Consider the following 21,868-nt stretch of genomic DNA (forward strand, 5'->3'; position numbering starts at 1 on the left):
GCGCTGGTTCCAAGATGGCGTAAGGCAGTTGAGAGGGATGAAAATTATGTGGAGAAATGAAAATATTGTTCCTAAAGGATGTATCTACACACTGTAAAACTTTCAAACATGTAGAATAAAAGATGGATTTAAAAAAAAATAGTGTGCATTTCTTTTGGAGCGACCCTCGTACATACCTGCAACGATGAATAAAGAAACAGTAGCAAGCTATTTCACCGTGCTAGAGAGATGCCTCCGGGACAATGATTTAGTCGGGAAACCAGGTCATATTTTTCATATAGGATTGTCGTGGTTTACAGCTGAATAACAAACCTTGGAGAGTAATAGCAAAGAGAGGCTAAAAAATTTGAGCACTATTACTAGAGGTGAAAAAGGCGAAACAACTTTATTTGTTGCTTGTTTCAGCGCCGAAGGAGTGTAAATTACTCCCTACTGCGTTTTCAAGGGGAAGAATACGGAACAAGCGTTTACTGACGGAATGCCACCTCGCTCACAAGTTTTGATGAATGAGGTCCGTCAACAAGTGCCAGGGTGCGAACCATTCGACGAATGAAACTTCCTGGCCGATTAAAACTGTGTGCCCGACCGAGACTCGAACTCGGGACCTTAGCCTTTCGCGGGCAAGTGCTCTACCAATTGAGCTACCGAAGCACGACTCACGCCCGGTACTCACAGCTTTACTTCTGCCAGTACCTCATCTCCTACCTTCCAAACTTTACAGAAGCTCTCCTGCGAAACATGCAGAACTAGCACTCCTGAAAGAAAGGATATTGCAGAGACATGGCTTAGCCACAGCCTGGGGGATGTTTCCAGAATGAGATTTTCACTCTGCAGCGGAGTGTGCGCTGATATGAAACTTCCTGGCAGATTAAAGCTGTGTGCCCGACCGAGACTCGAACTCGGTACCTTTGCCTTTCGCGGGCAAGTGCTCTACCAATTGAGCTACCGAAGGACGACTCACGTCCGGTACTCACAGCTTTACTTCTGCCAGTACCTCATCTCCTACCTTCCAAACTTTACAGAAGCTCTCCTGCGAAACATGCAGAACTAGCACTCCTGAAAGAAAGGATATTGCAGAGACATGGCTTAGCCACAGCCTGGGGGATGTTTCCAGAATGAGATTTTCACTCTGCAGCGGAGTGTGCGCTGATATGAAACTTCCTGGCAGATTAAAACTGTGTGCCCGACCGAGCTGTGAGTACCGGACGTGAGTCGTGCTTCGGTAGCTCAATTGGTAGAGCACTTGCCCGCGATAGGCAAAGGTCCCGAGTTCGAGTCTCGGTTGGGCACACAGTTTTAATGTGCCAGGAAGTTTCATATCAGCGCACACTCCGCTGCAGAGTGAAAATCTCATTCTGTATTCAACGAATGATCATCGATAATGGTTTTCGGGGCCCACTCGTGTACTCTTGATGACTGCACGACACAAAGCTTTACGCCGCGTGTGGGCCCGTCAACACAGACATTGGACTGTTGATGACTGGAAACATGTCGCCTGGACGAATGAGTCGTTTGAAATTCTATCGAGCGGTTGGACGTCTCCGGGTATGGAGACAACCTCATGAATCCATGGACCCTGCGTCTCAGCAGGGGACTGTTCAACCTGGTGGAGGCTCTGTAATGGTGTGGGGCGTGTGCAGTTGGAGTGATATGAGACCCCTGATACGCCTAGATACGACTCTGGCAGGTGCCACGTACGTAAGCATCCTGCCTGCCCACCTGCATTCATGTCCACCTGCATTCCGACGGACTTGGACAATTCCAGCAGGAAAATGCGACACCCCACACGTCTCAAATTGCTACAGAATGGCTCCAGGAACACTCTTCTGGCATATTTTATGCTCGGCTCAGAGATCATTTTCCTCCGAGAAAACCGTCTGGAAAAGTTTTCCTAATTTTGGATGGGCATGCCTATGGCGGATGTAATAGAGTGTCCAAAGGCTAATACCACAACACTGTCAAGTCTGCCAAGTCGTACAGCCAACTTCTCTCACTTTCTTGAACGCCGTTTCTTCAAGTCATTGAAGACGTTTTACTAGTCCACTTGTAACAGTTCCATCTACAATAACCCTCTCAGACAAATAACAAGGCTGTTGTAAGTAGGCTGTTTAGGTTTTCATGTTGGTAACGCCACGTAGCGCTCTGTATGAAAATCACTGGCTGTGCTGTGTGCAGTCTGTGGCTGGTTTGCATTGTTGTAATATTCGCTACTGTAGTGTTGGGCTGTTGGATGTGAACAGCGCGTAGTGTTGCGCAGTTGGAGGTGAGCCGCCAGCAGTGGTGGATGTGGAGAGAGAGATGGCGGAGTTTTGAGTGCGGATGATCTGGACGTGTGTCCATCAGAGACAGTAAATTTGTAAAACTGCATGTCATGAACTGATATATATATTACGACTTTTGAACACTATTAAGGTAAATACATTGTTTGTTCTCTATCAAAATCTCTCCCTTGCTAACTATGCCTATCAGTAGTTAGTGCTTTCAGCAGTTAGAATCTTTTATTTAGCTGGCAGTATTGGCGCTCGATGTATTGCAGTAGTTCGAGTAACGAAGATTTTTGTGAGGTAAGTGATTCATGAAAGGTATAGGTTATTGTTAGTCAGGGCCATTCTTTTGTAGGGATTATTGCCAGCCGTAGTGGCCGAGCGGTTAAAGGCGCTACAGTCTGGAACCGCACGACCGCTACGGTCGCAGGTTCGAATCCTGCCTCGGGCATGGATGTGTGTGATGTCCTTAGGTTAGTTAGGTTTAAGTAGTTCTAAGTTCTAGGGGACTTATGACCACAGCAGTAGAGTCCCATAGTGCTCAGAGCCATTTGAACCATTTGTAGGGGTTATTGAATGTCAGACTGCGTTGCGCTAAAAAAATTGTGTGTCAGTTTAGTGATGATCAGAATAAGTAAAGAGAGAAATGTCTGAGTACGTTCAGATCTGCTCAGTTGTTTGAAGATCAACTAATGTAAGAGGTTTATCAGTGGCCGTGCGGTTCTAGTCGCTTCAGTCTGGAACCGCGTGACCGCTACGGTCGCAGGTTCGAATCCTGCCTCGGGCATGGATGTGTGTGATGTCCTTAGCCTAGTTAGGTTTAAGTAGTTCTAAGTTCTAGGGGACTGATCACCACAGATGTTAAGTCCCATAGTGCTCAGAGCCATTTGAACCATTTGAGGTTTATCAGCGCAGTAATTCATAAATTTTTCTAAGGAGACGTTTCACTGTAATTTGGCGAATTCTTGGGATCCGCTTGGGCGAAAGCAGCAACAGTGCCGAATCCTTTGTCTGGATGTAGGGCAAGTTGAATCGCACCTTTCGGAACGGCAGTTTTCCCAGAGCGTGCCTACCTTCCCACCGAAGAATTAGCGGAACCAACACTGCTAGAAGCACCTCCTACCACCAGTGGAGTAGTTAGCAGTGCTCCTACAGTTTTCAAGACATCACAGTGGTGCTAGCGGTTCCAGACATACTTCAATTACCAACGAAAATCCAAAATAAAATAACTGTGATCGTGGAGGTGAAAACAGAAAATCACAACACGACGTGCTTCCACAAAAGTTGCTAAAATCTGTGGAAAACATTAAACTGCAAACTGACAAAACCAACGGACCTAATTAAAAAAAGCAAAGAGGTGAATAGGCAAAAAGCGAAGAAGCCAAGAGCTCTATCAGTGAAGGAAAAGAGCAGGAGCCACAGATCTGGCTGAGCAGACTCTGACCCCAACCTGGAGATGACAAAGAAGGCCCTGGCGAGAACGTGTGTGCGGGAGTGCTCAAATGCGTCATCTGCAAATTTCGATAACACTTGTGACATACATAGTAATGTTGAGATTTGGAGAAAGAGATAAGAAGCGGATTTTCAATTTTGCTGTGTTTCATTTTTTTTAAAAGTTACCAGTTTGAACGGCGAAGGGCATTGCAAAGCCTTTTGTCGGCGTCTAATACCCTATTTATTTAATTAGAATGTTTTCTACGATTTATTTTATGTTGTAATTGTTGTGGGTTGGCAGAACAGCCAACACCGGGTTACAAGAGGAAGCCAAAAGGCACGCGTTTTAGCTCACGCGGGCTGGCGTGAGGTCTGGAACAGGTCAAGGAAATTAGAATTTAGAAAAACGGACTAGCTGGTGGAATACTTAACTTTAATCCATAAATGCTCTTGACGGTACATTATTCATAATATCAATAGTAACTGGTAATAGCGCCTTGCTAGGTCGTAGCAAATGACGTAGCTGAAGGCTATGCTAACTATCGTCTCGGCAAATGAGAGCGTATTTTGTCAGTGAACCATCGCTAGCAAAGTCGGCTGTACAACTGGGGCGAGTGCTAGGGAGTCTCTCTAGACTAGACCAGCCGTGTGGCGGCGCTCGGTCTGCAATCACTGATAGTGGCGACACGTGGGTCCGACGTGTACTAACGGACCGCGGCCGATTTAAAGGTTACCACCTAGCAAGTGTGGTGTCTGGCGGTGACACCACAGTAATAAATGAAACATTGCATAGCTTGGCATACTTTTCTGACTTTGTTACCTAGTGATGGTCACTCCATCTCACCCAGATGGTCTAGGATCCATGGACCAGCAACTTTTTTTAACCTCAGAGTCCTAGCCGACAATTTTCAGGAATTTGTCCTATGACTGTTGCAAATATATTTGGTACTAGATAACTGTGGGTCTTTTTAATTATTATAAAATGCCTGGGGTGTCCTCGATTGGCATTAGAAGAAATGTGGTCCGTTTCTCCCGGAATTACGCTGTATAACATAGTAACCACTTAAGTACCATAACCACTTGACCTCACATATTTATTTACGCTGTATTTCATCGTTTGGAGGTTAGTTATTTTCACATAGGGCGCTTCTAACACTGTTTTTCTACCGAAAGGCAACAATACTTCGCCACAGTGGAATAATAAAAACCGAAAACAGACGATAATGTAAAGTGTATCTTGAAAATCATGTGAAACAGCCGACTGATGATGAAGTTTCCACTTCGAAACCGGTAACGGCGCTATTTACCTTCATAAATAGCAGTATTAATAGTGGCTGGTTGCTGCTTTCTTCTCTGCAAGAATTAACCTACATTAAAATTTACCACGTCGACCTACGCCCTGCTCCCCTCCCTCGCTGCTTTCGGCGCAGCCTCCGCGGCCGTAATCCCATCCGGAGGCGGCCTCCGCATAGCTGAGCGGCGCGGGACACAACAGGCGCCAGAGTTCCGCTCCCCACTCCTTCCGCCCCTCCCCTTCCCCTCTCGCCCGCCCCCACCCTGCCTCCCTCCCTCCCCTCCCCCCCCTCTCGACTCATCGACGCGCGCTGCAGTGCCGCCAGCCCACAGTCTGCACGCTGGAATCCCCCGGTGCAGCAGCGGCAGCGGCAGCGGCGCACACCACACGGCCAGGACGACCACGACGTCGACGCCGCCCCGGCCGGCCACTTGTCGCGGGGATCCCTCACCCCCCACTATCACCCGACGCTCCGGTGTACTTGCCCCCACCCCACATGCGGCGAATCCGTCTAGCGGCGAGATAAGCGGGCGAAAACGACGAAAATATTGCCGAAAATAGAGAAGCCACCCCCCTGTGGCGCAGAAGGGGGTGAAAACTGCCACCCGCCGACAGGGATGTGACGACCGCCGGAACACCCCCACGTAGAAAAATCCCGCGGGCAGCAGCCTTTTGTTTCCGCATTTTTCTTTTCCGTTCGCTTCGTTCCGCCGCACAGTAGTTCGTTTACAATTCCTCCCTATTCTCATCCATGTTGTCCTCCAGCTTAAATCGCTAGCCTCTTGATTCTTTTCCTTTGTCTCCCCTCACTTTCTTCCCGGTATACCGTTTGCAACAGCGAGCTTTATTTTTTTTTTAAAGAAAGTAAAAAACATGGGGGGAAGACGTCCGGCGCCGAACAGGCGCTACGGAAGCCACGCATCACGGTGGCTGACCCTCCACGGGCCGTGGTGGTTGATCGCGATGGTTGCCGCTGCGCTGGTTGGCCACGTGGCGGGAGCTGAGGTGTCCGTCTCCACCGCGGCCGAGAATGGTGAGTCACCACCGGTCGACGTCAGAATCTCCACTGTCGCCTCACTTTCACGCTTGGCTCTCTGCTAAGAAACTAGCTCTTAGAGCGGCATGATGTTGCCTGTTCGCTTTGCATGGCACCTCCTTTGTTCGTCTCAAAATGATCAAGATACTTCCTTACCCGCGCTGTTTTTCCAATAAAAGCACTGCGTCCTAGTCGCTGAAGGGTGAGAACGAATTCCACACCATCAAATATTCCGACATTTATAGTACGCTACACGGCCAGTCAAATTAGCAACAGTTGAAGTAAGTTTCGCGATTACAGCCACAAACAGACTTAATAAATCAAGCTAATGGAAGACATCCTACACAAAAAGCAGTGTGTATGATATATAGCGTCCATAGCTGCTTCACAGTTATTTAAGCGGGGTAGGACGTCAAACGGGCCGACTTGGAGCAGGAGAGGCACCACACATTTTAATTTCCACTGTCTATACTTTTACAAATAAATTCATAAAACTTTGTCAACACGACCAGGAAGGATTCAGGTTTCAAACTCATAGCAATGTAAGTTCAAAAGTATAACAAAATAAATTTTTTTTACGTGTGAAATTCCATCATTTTTTCACTTACTATTGGCTACATTTGTTGCTATAGGTACACTTTTCTTCAGAAGTAAGAGAGATTCTACGATGAATTTTGCACAGCATACGAACCATACTTACAGGGGTATAAAACTCTAGAATTTATTTAATTAATGAAAAATGAATGAGCTGGTACATGTTTAGAAAAAACTCAAATTTTATGGTTAATTATCTCAATTTTTAGCACAGTTTTTAATAGATTTGGAAAATTCTAGAGTTTCATACACCTGTAAGTACGGTTTGTATGCTGCGCAGAATTCATAGAAGTATCTCCCTTACTTATAAAGAAAAGTGTACCTATTACAACGAATGCAGCCAATAGTAAGTGAAAAAATGATGACATTTCACATGTAAAAAAAAAAAAAAATTGTTATATTTTTGAACTTCCACTGCTATGAGCGTGAATCCTGAACCCTTCCTGGTCATGCTGACTAAGTTTTATGAATTTATTTGTAAAAGTATAGACAGTGGAAATTAAAATGTCCTGTGATGCCTCTCCTGCTCCCAGTCGGCCAGTTTGACGTCCTACCCCCCTTAAGGTACTTAAATTCCGTCTGTGCAACTACGAAAAAAAAAAAATGCGTATTTGTATCACCACACGTATTCCGCTTTATTGATATATAACGTCGTTAGCGTTTTGCAATAAAACATATTTAAAATTTGCTTTGCCTTCGACATTAAAAACCAATTCTTCGCGAAAGATACCGAGGTGTGATTGTTTTAACTCACGGCATTTTACGTCCGATTTGTCCTAACTTTAGCAAGTGACTCCGCTTGTTAATTTTTGAGATGCTCCTTTGTCTGGCAAGGTGTTTGTTTTGGCATTACTCGTTTCCTGACGTGAAATGTAGACAGACGCCAGCTCACACTGCTGTGTCCTATTTCACATCAAGGAACTTCTATTGCAGCAAACATCAACGTGAGAGCACCAGTATCAAAGGAAGGAACACATCAAATGTGCTAGCAGACTTAACTGTAAGCGAAAATCGGGCGTAAAATGCCGCAAGTAAAAAAGAAAATGGTACCTCAATGTCTTTTGTAACGACCTGTTTTTAGATCTAGAAAGTAAACAGAAATTGTAAACATGACCACTGACGGTGTTTTACCTAGGTAAAAGCAAACGCGCATGGTCATATAAACGAGCATTTGGACTGACGGAATTTAAATAGCTTTAAAACTTTATTTTATTGGAGCAAAACAGGTTTCGACCGTCTTGGCCACTATCAAGTGCCTGAATACAGAAAAACATGCATTAATGCAAAAGTTTATTTCATCTGTTGTATAGGAAAATTAACAAATATATCGAATTATTCACAGAACAAGAGCTACTTACATTACAAACCATCAAATGCGTCCAACGTAGTCAAATCTTTGAACAACAGACGTTATCAAAAACCATGGGTGTAAAAATGGTAGAACACAGAAAACTGTATAACATGAAAGTACCAACCGTAATTCGTAATTAGTCTCTATGTGGCTCATGTTACGAATTGCGATGTATGTTTCCTGTTATACAGTTTTATGACTTTAGATTCGAGTAATTTGTCAATAATGATGGTTGAGATATGCGACTACGCAGTACGCACTTGGTGGTTTGTAGGGAAGAGTGTTAGCTTAATATATTTCCTTATTCCATTTTTAAATGATGGCATTCAATTTTTGTGTGCTGCAGTCGTTTTTTGAAATTACAAGAAATACTACGGAAAATTTAGTGTTTTCGAAATCTGAAAACATGTTTCGAGGTACAGAATGGACACGTACCTAGAAACAAACAAATTTAAAAGCGCTGTAATCGAAACAGACTTGTCAAAATTGTATTCAACAGTCGATGTTACATTGTTACTCTACCACACACCAGTGAAATCGAATTAAGCAAAAGTATTTTGAAATAGTAGCTATTGGACACACAGATAAATTTCCATTTTCAAGACTGGTAAAAACTATTGAAGGTATTACAGAAACTCACTTCATCTGCAAGTATCACATGTTCCACGGTAAAAGACCACCATCTGTTCCTGTGTACAAGAAAGTGCACTACCGACAAAGTATGGCTTAACTATCCACATGTTATATAAATAGTTTTAAAAAACATATAGGATTTTATTCGTCATAAACATATGTACCTGGAGAAGTAACAATATACTGTAAATAGCTTTAACATATTATATAGCACTTAAATGTGGTGAATGCTGAATATTTACAAACTCTGCATGAAACACAACCTCATGTTTCAAAACAACAAACATTTTAGAAAATGGCGCATACTGCTTCTGGCAGTCTGAAGCGCACATTCCTTCTTTTGATTCTAAAATCAATTACTAAGACTGAAATAGACTCCAAAACACATCGTGTGTTCCTACGTACACTATCGTCGAGGAACAGCACTTTCCCCTACTGTAACTGGCCCTTATTCTGTCAGTAATTTGATATAGGTCTTTTCTCGTACAACAGCCAAAAAGATGTTTTCTACTCGTGAATATTTTTCTGTATTCAGGCACTTGATAATGAATAAGAATCTCGAAACAAGTTTTATGAGTACAGTTTATAATATCTTTCCAGAACGTTTTTCACTTGAGATAACTGCAATACTGAGCACTAGGCAGCAGGGAAATTTAAAGATACAGAGATCTGTTAAATGACACTGTTACATACATGAAGGCGAATATTGCTGATCCTTTATATTTTATGAAAGCTTGCATAACAGTTGATCTTTAGTTTCCTTTCGTACTATTACAGAATTTCGACCTTAGGCCATTTGTCAAGCACCTATTTACGTTTGCTAGCTGCCAGAGCATCAAAACTCGACTGAATTTGCAATTTTTGCCATCGCAGATCCTTTATGATCGATCGTCTAAATACGTGAAATAAATGGTTCTAGCACCGTCGTAAGTTGTATTGAAAAGTACCTATTTTTATTTTTTGGTGGTGACTAACTTCGGACACCTGTGTCCATTTTCAATCTACCTGTGCAGTAAGTGTGCAAATATAGGCGGTAGCCCAATTATCGAAACTGCCCCTGCAGTAATAAAAGCTATATATATGGCCTACGTAACAACAGAAAAATAAACTAGACAGAGTTCTCTAAAGTGCGTCCTATGTGGGGTATTTTGCTCTTGCTAAGTCGGCCATATACGGCTTTTATTATCGCAGGGGCAGTTTCTATTGTTGAGCTATCGCCTATATTTGTCACACTTACTGCACGGATAGTTTGAAAATGGACACAGGTGTCTGAAATTAATCACCATCAGGAAATAAAAAATAGATACCTCTCAATGCAACTTACAGTACGACGGAGCTACAACCATTTATTTCGATTATAAGACAAGCTGCGGACATATTTTTTCCCTACATCATGCTGCAAGTTCGTAACTAGCTACGTGTCTACGTAGCACGAAAAAGAAACTGTGTAAAAACTGAGACAGTTGCAGGCGGCATGGATTCTCCCAGCAGGTGCGGATCCAGGTGCAAAGAAAATCGTTCTTCGTATTCGAAACTTCCTGGCAGATTAAAACTGTGTGCCGGACCGAGACTCGAACTCGAGACCCTGCCTTTCGCGGGCAAGTGCTCTACCAATTTTTTTTTTTAACCAACTGAGCTACCCAAGCACGACTCACGCCCCGTCGTCACAGCTTTACTTCTGCCAGTACCTTGTCTCCTACCCTCCCGACTTCGAGTCTCGGACCGGCACACAGTTTTAATCTGCCAGGAAGTTTAATATCAGCGCACACTCCGCTGCAGAATCAGCGCACACTCCGCTGCAGAGTGAAAATCTCATTCTGTTCTTCGTATTCATTTGAAATAATTTAATGTAACTGTATAACGTCGCAGCCTTATTTAATTTCCTCCAACATAAATGGAAGGCTACAAACTTATTCTACGTAACAAAACAGCTATATAAATATGGAATATGAATTTATGTTAGGGAAACGTTTGCTTTCATTCCCGTTGATTCTTCCAACATTTTACGTGCTCGAAGTCGGCAATGACCCAAGATCCTTCCAAATATCGCGAATTGTTTCCGATTATTGTAATCAATTATTTTCTATGAAGACAGCTCAAATAACAGATTCGTACGGTCCTGGAACAATCAATTCGTTTTGTTACGTCAGTTAGCTTCATGACTCTGCTGTCGAATGAATACCTGCACGGCAGGATAAATGCAGGTACACTACTGGCCATTAAAATTGCTACACCATGAAGATGACGTGCTACAGACGCGAAATTTAAATGCTGTGATATGCAAACGATTAGCTTTTCGGAGCATTCACACAAGGTTGGCGCCGGTGGCGACATATACAACGCGCTGACATGAGAAAAGTCTCCAAGCGGTTTCTCATACACAAACGGCAGGTGACGGGCGTTGCCTGGTGAAACGTTGTTGTGATGCCTCGTGTAAGGAGCAGAAATGCGTACCATCACGTTTCCGCCTATCGTTTGCGGTTTATCGTATCGCGACATTGCTGCTCGCGTTGGTCGAGATCCAATGTCTGTAAGCAGAATATGGAATCGGTGGGTTCAGGAGGGTAATACGGAACGCCGTGCTGGATCCCAACGGCCTCGTATCACTAGCACTCGAGATGACAGGCATCTTATCCGCATGGCTGTAACGGATCGTGCAGCCACGTCTCGATGGGGACGTTTGCAAGACAACAACCATCTGCACGAACAGTTCGACGGCGTTTGCAGCAGCACGGACTATCAGCTCGGAGACCATGGCTGCGGTTAGCCTTGACGTTGCATCACAGACAGGAGCACCTGCGATGACGAACCTGGGAGCACGAATGGCAAAACGTCATTTTACGGATGCGTCCAGGTTCTGTTTACAGCATCATGATGGTCGCATCCGTGTTTGGCGACATCGCGGTTAACGCACATTGGAAGCGTGTATTCATCATCGCCATACTGGCGCATCACCCAGCGTGATGGTATGGGGTACCATTGGTTAGACGTCTCGGTCACCTCTTGTTAGCACTGACGGTACTTTGAACAGTGGACGTTACATTTCAGATGTGTTACGATCCGTGGCTCTGCCCTTCATTCGATCCCTGCGAAACCCTACATTTCAGCAGGATAATGCACGACCGCATGTTGCAGGTCCTGTACGGGACTTTCTGGATACAGAAAATGTTCGACTGCTGCCCTGGCCAGCACATTCTCCAGATCTCTCACCAATTGAAAACGTCTGCTCAATGGTGGCCGAGCAACTGGCTCGTCACAATACGCCAGTCACTACTCTTGATGAACTGTGGTGTCGTGTTGAAGCTGCATGGGCAGCTGTACCTGTACACGCCATCCAAGCTCTGTTTGGCTCAACGCCCAGGCGTATGAAGGCCGTTATTACTGCCAGAGGTGGTTGTTCTGGGTACTGATTTCTCAGGATCTATCCACCCACATTGCGTGAAAATGTTATCACATGTCAGTTGTAGTATTATATGTTTGTCCAATGAATACCCGTTTATCATCTGTATTTCTTCTTGGTGTAGCAATTTTAATGGCCAATAGTGTAATTTTTTTCTATGAAGACAGCTCAAATAACAGTTTCATACGGCCCTGGAACAATTTGTTCGCTTTGTTACGTCAATTACCTTCACAACGATGCTGTCGAATGAATACCTGCACGCTAGGATAAATGCAGGTAATAGGGGATGAGTGTTTTTTTGTGTTTGTAAAGCTTGCGTTCTCACAGATCCATACAAATCACTATTTAGGCTTCGACTGAGTACTGTTTAGTTTTGTCTCTTGCTTTTTTTTTCGCCAATGATACAGTCGCAGTGGATTAACGTATTTGGAGGTGGACAATACGCTCCTCGCGTCAGACAGTCCGTGCTGCGTCACTATAGAGTTTCGACAATAAATTAGTGATTGCCGGAACGTACTTGTTACAGCTAGTGTGATTCACGAACACTAAAAGTCACGTCCAATAGATGGAAGTCATGCTGAAGGATATAGTGATATCGAAATGCCGCGCGGGTTTAACCGCGCGGTCTTAGGCGCCGCAGTCATGGACTGTGCGGCTGATCCTGGCGGAGGTTCGAGTCCTCCCTCGGGCATGGGTGTGTGTGTTTGTCCTTAGGATAATTTAGGTTAAGTAGTGTGTAAGCTTAGGGACTGATGACCTAAGCAGTTAAGTCCCATAAGATTTCATCGCATTTGATTTTTGAGAGATATCGAATATGTTATTTACTCTGTCTAGTTCACCGATGAGGCAAAACACTAAGACCACCCTATTAATATTGCATTGGTCAATGTACAGTACACAATACGGCAACGATTGAGCGTGCCGAGCATTCGACAGATGTTTAATGTGTTTCTAGAGGTACGCACCGCCAGATGACCCCCTAGTGTCCCAGATGTGTTCAAGGGATGCAGATCGGGCAACATGGTGGCCAAGACAAAGTGCAGCACGATTCTCACCTTGTGACACGGACAGTTATCCTGCTGGAAAATGATGTCACTGGCGGGGAAGATATGCAGCATTAAGAAGTGCAGGAGGTCCGCAATATTCACGTACTCCACGGCCGTCGCATTGCCTTCGTTTGGTACCACAGGTCCTGCGGAAGCCCAGGTGAATGTCCCCCATTCCATAACGCTGTGCCAGCTGAGTGCGGTGCACATTTCGAGCAACCGTTCACTTGGATGATTGCATATTCGGAAACGATGATTGATCCAGTGTAAGAAGAAACGTGACTCATCCGACAAAGCGACACGTTTCCAATAATCCGCGGTCCACATATCAACAATCCGGTACCCAATTTGATTGGCGATTCTAACACACTTTGTTTACCAGCTTTTACCAGCTTCTAGCTAAAAATGTTCGATCAGCATACTCGTAGATTTCGAGTTTGTCTTAAGTTCAATGGAATGCTTGGACCGTGTACTTATCTTGTTGGTTTCCACGTCTTTTCTCCACCAATTCAATGTTAATTGGGGTGCAGAATATTAACTGCTTCACTGCAGAAATACCAGGAGTCAATGTGGAAAGACGATTATGTTAACTAATTTACACCAGCACATAGTTAGCATTTTCTGTTAATTTTATACTGTTCCGGAACATTCGTACAATGGACAGCTCAAAGAAAGAAAATGAAAACAACTGCCGCGCTGTGTGGCCGCGCGGTTTGAGGCGCAATGTCACGGATTGCGCGGCTCTCCCGCTGGAGGTTCGAGTCCTCCCTCGGGCATGTGTGTGTGTGTGTGTGTGTGTGTGTGTGTGTGTGTGTGTGTGTGTGTGTGTGTGTGTGTTGTTCTTAGCATAAGTTAGTTTAAATAGTATGTAAGTCTACGGACCTATGACCTCAGCAGTTTGGCCCCTTAGGAATTCACACACATTTGAAATTTTTTTTAAAACAACTGCCACTCTGTTCCCACTCCCGAGCTCTTATATAGTTTCAAATGATTTTTATTCCAGTCTCTGATCACAACATCAATTCTTTAGACGATGACCGGTTTCAGTCCGTAATGACCATCCTCAGATCTTTTTTACAACATGTCCTAAAGTGATAAGGCCGTAATAAAAAAGATCTGAGGATGGTCATTACGGACTGAAACCCGTCATCGTCTAAAGAATTGATACTGTGATCAGAGACTGCACTAGAAAACATTTGACAGCATTGGATCACTGTTTGTGTACGTGATTATGTCGCAGTTGGTGAAACTTACATGGTTTCTTAAAAATACAAATTCTTTGAAAGTATTGCTCAACAAAGTCATGTTGAGTTACAATTAAAATTGGTTGCTTCATAAGAAGTTACAGTTACAGTCTAGTGTGTAATAAATGACTGACTATAAGAAAGCTATTTCTAAAATTGCTTTTTAAATTTAGTATCAAAATTCTGCTTGAGAAATATGGCTAACTACACTTAATAGAAAACAATTAATATCTTCTTAATTAAGACAGGAATTTTGATACTAAGGTAGTTTGGAGTACTTTACATAACGCGGGAATAGATGTTGAGGTTCAAATTTTGCACGGTAATGTCGTTTTGACCAAATGATCGAAATAATACTTTGTTTATGACAGAAAGTTGTAGAACTCGTAGTTACAGAATTAACTGCAATGAGTATGATTTGAGGTTTCATAGAAACATAATCCCTTGTGAGTGAGCGTAACGTTTAGTGCGTCAGCTAGCGAGAAATCTAGCCAAACATTAATTTTCACGTTTTATGAAATAATCGACTTTTGACAATTAATTTCCCATTTAATGACTTAGCTGATTATATCACTAACATTTCTACGTGATTATTCTCTGATAGTTGCATAAACGGAATAACGTTACAGTGAGTAAATATCATAAAATTGAAAATTACAAGAAGATGCTTTTCCAGTAATTAAAGATTCCTGTTAATTGTATTTAAATGGGTCGTAGTTGACTAAATGGGTCTGTTACGTTTTATACACCTCGTATACAATGCTCTTGTTACAATACAGAGTACCAAAAGCTGTATTTTAACGTTTGGTGCACTCTGAAATGCGTATAATACGTAAAATCGTCGTACCGAATACTTCATATAAGGGTCCCAATAGTATGTCTTGTCACACGGTGCAGTTGAGGGAACACGATGGGGAGTTTCCTTCGTGGGTGGTATGAGGCAGTCCGCCACCATTTCCCCTCCTCTGCCATCCTCTTCATCTCAGAGTAGCACTTTCACACTACGTTCTTCATTACTTGTTGGATGTATTTCGGTCTCTGTCTTTCCCTAGAGTTCTTACCCTGTACAGCTCCATCTGGTACCATGGAAGTCATTCTCTGAAGTATTAACACGTGTCCTACCATCCGGTCTCTTCTTCTCAGTCTTTTCCACATATTCCTTTCATCGCCTCCTCACTTACCTTATCAGCCCACGTAATTTTCAACATTCTTCTGTACGCCACATCTCAAACGCTTCGATTGTCTTCAGTTCTGCCGGGCGGTGTGGCCGAGCGGTTCTAGGCGCTTCAGTCTGGAATCGCGCGGCCGCTACGGTCGCAGGTTCGAATCCTGCCTCGGGCATGGATGTGTGTGATGTCCTTAGGTTAGTTAGGTTTATGTAGTTCTAAGTTCTAGGGGACTGATGACCGCAGATGTTAAGTGCCATAGTGCTCAGAGCCATTTGAACCATCTTCTGGTTTTCCCACTGTCCATGTCTCACTACCATACAATGCCGTGCTTCAAACGTACATTCTGATATATTTCTTATTCAAATTATCGCCTATGTTTGATTCTAGTAGACTTATCTTGCTTTTGCTGTTGCTCTTTGACAGTGCTAATCTGATTCTGACGTCCTCCTTGCTCCGTTCGTGATTTCTTATTCTGCTGCCTAATTGGTAGGATCTTTAACTTCATCTACTTCGTGAACATAATCCTGATGTTAAGTTCCTCGCTGTTCTTATTTCTGCTACTTCTCGTTACTTTCGTCTTTCTTCGCCTTGCAGTCAATCCATATTCTGTGCTCATTAGACTGTTCATTTTTCATTGAGGATTGCAATCTCATCAGCGAAGCCTATTACTGATATCCTTTCTCCTTAAATTTTAAGTTCACTCTTGAACTTTTCTTTTATATCCATTATTGCTTCTTTGATGTAAAGATTGAAGAATAGAGGTGAAGAACTGCATTCCTGTGTTACACACTTTTTAATCCGAGCGCTTCGTTCTTGGTCTTCCTCGCTTATTAACCCCTCTTGTCTCAAGTACGCGTTGTATATTATCCTTCTCTCCCTATAGCTTACCCCTACTTTCCTCAGAACTTCGAACATCCTCTTGTACCATTTGTCGAACGCTTTTTCCAGGTCAACAAATCCTATGAAAGTGTCTTGATTTTTCTTTAGTGTTGCTGCCATTATCAGCCGCAACGTCAAAATTGCTTCTCTGGTGCGTTTATCTTTCCTAAAGCCAACCTGATGGTCATCTGACCACGGATACCTCATATCAAAATGATTCCTGAACAAACGCCGAAAGGCCGGCCGGAGTGACCGTGCGGTTCTAGGCGCTACAGTCTGGAGCCGAGCGACCGCTATGGTCGCAGGTTCGAATCCTCCCTCGGGCATTGATGTGTGTGATGTCCCTAGGTTAGTTAGGTTTAATTAGTTCTAAGTTCTAGGCGACTAATGACCTCAGAAGTTAAGTCGCATAGTGCTTAAAGCCATTTGAACCAAACGCCGAAATTTCTTCGATGGACTTACGGTTGATCCTATACACACTACTGGGGTTTCTTCACCTCCTTGTTTCAAAATTCATGGTACAGAAAATTAAACTTGGCACTGAGGCATGTGTCTGTATTCATTTGAAATGTGTTCAGATCGCACAGTCTATAAAACCAACAGTTCTGTAACGACAAAACCGTCTGTTTCCCATGAGGGTTTTTTTCGTAGGACTCCCGAGCAACGTCAGTACGTGATGGGAAAGCCCCCTTGCTCGGATACAGGACTGAATCCGTCGTGACAGACCACCGATGAGATCATCAAGCCAGTCCCGGTCAAAACTGTTCCACTCTTCAATGCCGATTGTGCGTAAGTCGCGCGGACCACTCAGTCATTATCGATTTCGATAAACAGCTCGTCTCTATCGATCCCTTACATATGCGACTGGATTTGTGTTTCGAAGCCGGCCGAAGTGGCCGTGCGGTTAAAGGCGCTACAGTCTGGAACCGCAAGACCGCTACGGTCGCAGGTTCGAATCCTGCCCCGGGCATGGATGTTTGTGATGTCCTTAGGTTAGTTAGGTTTAACTAGTTCTAAGTTCTAGGGGACTAATGACCTCAGCAGTTGAGTCCCATAGTGCTCAGAGCCATTTGAACCATTTTTGTGTTTCGAGAACTGAAGACAACTCGAATCTAGTGAAGCTGGCATGTTGAAGGAACGTGTTCATGAGAAAAGCACGTTGAGCCTGTTGATTTACCATCTATAGGGACGACACTGTCACTAAAATGTCGGCGATACGGTCCCAGTATAGGCTGCAGAATCCCGTCCCTGTACCGTAGAGCTGTGAGATTGCCCCAACAACCGCAAGTGGTGTGCGGTGGCCCCATGTAATCTCACCCCAGGACACCACCCAACCACCGCCTCGTTGAATAAGTGGGACCCAGTATTGGACGCGTCTGATATTACCGAGTTGTCTTCAAACACATTGTCTGCGATTATCAGGTAATAACATATCCGGATTTTGTCCGTAAACAACAGTCAACGTCAGTCCTGGGGCGTTCATTGGTCATGGTTCTTATGCACTTTTAACGAAGTCCGTGGTGATGCTGTTTACGGCGAGATGCCTGCCATGGTCAACGGTAATGGAGATTCGTCTCCTGACAGTCTGACGCAGTACACTACGCCCTGGAGCCTCTCGGAACGCCAGATTCAGTCCTGGAGCTCTGAGCTATCGATCATCCTGTGTATCTGTCGAATGTGGACGGCCGGTACGGTAAAAGCCCGCAACACTACCTGGATCCGATACCACATCACTTTCTCCTCTAAATACACGTCGAGCAACTCTTGTGGCTGACAAGTCTTCTGCACTGATGGGATTTTCTAATATGTGGAATGTGTTTTCTTATAGGACAACTATCCAAAGATTTCTACCCAATAATATTCAAACAGCAGACTCTGTCCACAATTTATTAAAATGCCAATACTAAACTCTTTTAAATAACAACAAATTCATATAACTGACAGAACTTAACAAATGGTTAAAAGAATGAGCTTTAAAATGCAATAACGGCGGCTTGCCACCATAAAAATCACAGAGCCTTTTACAATAGTGCTTTTAGAGTTTACCCAAGAGACAAAATCCAATAATAAGTTAACATGGCAAAACAACTTAAGATCATTTACAAAAACCTTTAAGAATGGTAATGACACTTGGCACCATAAAATCTGAAAACAGTAAGAGCAGTAATAAACTTAAAAAAAAATAATAATAGCAACTTGGCACCATAAAATAAGAGAAATTTCTTCTGCAAGAACTAATTACAATGGTGCTTTAAAAGATTTTACTCCACAGACCAAGATCCAATAATAAGTTAACTTGGCATTACAATTTAAAATCATTTATATAAAAAACTTTGGGAAAGATAATGGCACTTGGCACCATAAAATCAAAGAAACGCAACACAACCAATAAATATAATAACAAAATAATAATTTGATACAACCAAAGGGCGAGAGGGCAACTCCCAGCGCAATCACAGACGAGCGACCTCTCAACACTTCGGAGCCTTCCCACCAGAAACGGTCCCCGAAATAAACCGCTGAGAGCTCCCCGACATGCCTCCCACAACTGCCCATCACTTACGCACCTTGGTTATGTTCTGTAACACACGACAGATTATATCAACACAAGATAAAATTCAAGAATCAAATAACAATATAACATGCCGACAGCACATGATAACCACGACGCAGTTAACTCGGGCGCTCTTGACAAGTGCCGGAAGCCAACACACACGACACAACAAATAGCGCTTCTTAAAACAAAACAATAAAAGCCAAGTGCACATGAATAGTCAAACCACAGGCTTAGAAGTGCCTTAACGACACCAAACGCTACTATTCCACCAAGTTAATAATAACACAGTGAGATAAAAATACAGAACATACCACTAAATGCTGTTACACAAACCAAATTGACGAGATCGTGTTGTTCAGGTCCCAGAAGACCACATATACCAAGCAGCAGTAATTCGCTATGCCTATACTGTCCAAAACGGCCTTTCGTAGGCAGACCATACCTAACACATCAAATGCCAATCTCGCGTCCGTCGGCAGTCGTAATTTAATATATTGTTATTTTTATTTTTATTGTTGCCGACTTACGTGGTGGGCCTTAATAAAAATGATATTTCATTCAATTTTTATTTACGATTAAATGCTTTTGTGAAGTTCTCCTTTTTAACAATATTAATCTTGAATTACTTGTTACGTTAATGAATGTTAGACTCGCAGAATCTTAAGATTTGATCATATAAGTTGAACAATGGAATGAACTTTTCATATTAATTTCCTCGGCTAGTCAGTTCACTTTAAAGCAAAAAATCTTTAGTTATTAATTACAATTGCGTCCCACACACGCGCTAGAGTATTTTTTCTTACCTCCGTTAACCATTGCCTCGTAGTCGGAGTTCTGGCTCTGACTCTCGGCTGTTGTACTGAAAATAAGAATCTTAAAGCTACGCATTTTCTGCAGCGTCGGGCAGCTGTGGAGAAAAATGTATATTATGTTAATAGCGGGCGATTATTTCGCTTCCGCTTTTTTTAAGTTAATATCGCCACGTAATGGCGTCGTTGGCTGCATCGGCCGCTGCGATTGTTGAACTGCAAATTACTCGAATGCAGGTTAATTCAAAGGAAGGCGGACATGAAATCGGGGTCACCTCTTACAAATTAAAAGTGCACAATGATATTAAATCAATATATTATCTGCTTAATTAATACAAATATGCTTACATTTGCCAGCACTCGCAAGATGTCCGTCTACACGCAATCAAGACAAGAGAAGAAGTGAAGACGACTAAAAAATTAACAAAAGAGCCTATCTTGTCGTCTCTTTAGATCATTTTGTTATATTTCTTTGCACTCGAAACTTACACAGAGAAATTATTATTTTATGGGTAATTATGAAATAAAATTTTTTAGTGTCTCTTCTTTATAAATACTGTTTTTTACGTGTTTTCTTATTACCTCACTGGGGACGCTATACCAAATATACCATACATGAACGCAACTCCGGGTAGGTAACAGGAACCACCTACGTGAATTCCTTCAAAAAGCGACGAACAGGCACCACCAAAGGCAACGCTGAGCAGACCGGCTGGGCAACGACCCACTCAGCGGGATAACCAAAAGATACTCCAGTTGAGCAAATAAATTAGCACCAACAAATGTCGTAATGTGCCACACACACACAGAGCAAAAATTTCCAACAACGCCGTGCCACATCAGAAACCGCTGCTGGAGCTTCCAGCAGAAAATCTGACGAGCCAACCGAGACCACACCCTAACCTGGTAGACGACTCCAAAATTCAGCAACTAGTTGTCTCCGGGCCAGAGTATCACAGGACCCCACCGGACCTCCACATCAGACAAGCGGGCAGAACGAGTACGCCAAGTAATCACCACCGCATGGCCAGCACAGCGGCGAGTCGCCTCCTCCCCAGACCACTCTGCTCATACTGCGAGGCACAACAACCTTAACCCGTCGGCACACGGACCGTGCATCCGAGCGTTGAGCGTTGAGCGTGCCGAGTTTCTCACGTCATAGCGTGAAATAGCACGCTCGGGAGTCTTACCGAACGTGCAGAGCAATATCTGGCGTGTCAGATATTCTGAACGTACGTCTGAGCGTTGACCAATGAGATGGCACAACGCCACCTACGTCACAAGCACGCCGTCTCCCTTCAACACAGAGTTGTGAGGCGCCATATTGGCATTCATTTCAAGCCTATACGTATATATGCCGTTTCTGAGCACCAGCAAATTGAGACTCACTGGAAAACCTGTTGTTAACTGTGTGATTCGTTCCAATAAAACGATGAGAAACATCATATTCGTGGCAAAAGAATTATTGTAACTTGCGTATAATGAGAGTAGGCTATTTGAAGGCAGCGACACACTGAAGATCCACCCAAAACGCATTTTTCTTGGTACAATTTGTTGCTATTAAATTTCAGTTAGTAACGTATCTGCGATTAAGGTTTTTAGCAAGCGGTAAGACAATATGATTAGATACGAAAGGTGTGATGCTGGTTTAGCGTAATGAATAGCGACAGTGTCCTACAATGAGTTTTTTTTTTTTTTTTTTTTTTTTTTTTTGGGCGGTGATTCGCGTCATGGCACAATCAGTTATTTTTTCCTAACATTCGCATTTTTATTAAATGGTTCAAATGGCTCTGAGCACTATGGGACTTAACTGCTGTGGTCATTAGTCCCCTAGAACTTAGAACTACTTAAACCTAACTAACCTAAGGACATCACACACATCCATGCCCGAGGCAGGATTCGAACCTGCGATCGTAGCAGTCCCGCGGTTCCGGACTGCGCGCCTAGAACCACTAGACCACCGCGGCCGGCTTCGCATTTTTATTAGGTTCTGGTACTTTATTATTAGTTTAATAAAAGTATAGACTATAATATTTGATGTTATGTAAATACAAGTTCACCTTTTTTTGAGGGGTGACATTGTTCGACTGGCTTAATCGAAAGGACAGCTTGCGCTACTTGTATAAAGATACTTTGCTCCTTCTTCTTTTACGCTTCG

The sequence above is a fragment of the Schistocerca americana genome, chromosome 10 (genome assembly GCF_021461395.2).
Source record: "Schistocerca americana isolate TAMUIC-IGC-003095 chromosome 10, iqSchAmer2.1, whole genome shotgun sequence".
NCBI lineage: Eukaryota > Metazoa > Arthropoda > Insecta > Orthoptera > Acrididae > Schistocerca > Schistocerca americana.